This window comes from Bison bison, unplaced genomic scaffold (genome assembly GCF_000754665.1).
Source record: "Bison bison bison isolate TAMUID 2011002044 unplaced genomic scaffold, Bison_UMD1.0 scf7180017864178, whole genome shotgun sequence".
NCBI classification, from domain to species: domain Eukaryota; kingdom Metazoa; phylum Chordata; class Mammalia; order Artiodactyla; family Bovidae; genus Bison; species Bison bison.
In genome coordinates this window covers 3,018,997-3,019,303 of record NW_011494750.1, presented here as the reverse complement: position 1 = coordinate 3,019,303, position 307 = coordinate 3,018,997, and positions in this window count along the sequence as shown.

The window sequence follows — 307 nt, the reverse complement described above, 5'->3', positions numbered from 1 at the left end:
AAAACAAACTTCATATATATATTTTTTATAATTTTTTTGACCTTGTTTGTTTTTTTTTTCTTCTTCTTCTTCTTTTCTTTAACATTGTATTTTTGAAATTCCAAACTCTACTGTAGATTTTTAATTTATGCTTTTTGGTAATTGTTAACAATTTTGTACCTGTATTTTCTTTAAAATTTTTGTGACTTTGTTCTTGTTTGTTTGTTTTCCTCTCTTTCTTTTTCTTCTTCTTTTTTTTAACATTGTATTTTTGAAATTCCAAACTCTACTCTAGATTTTTAACTTTTGCTTTTTTGTATTAGTTATC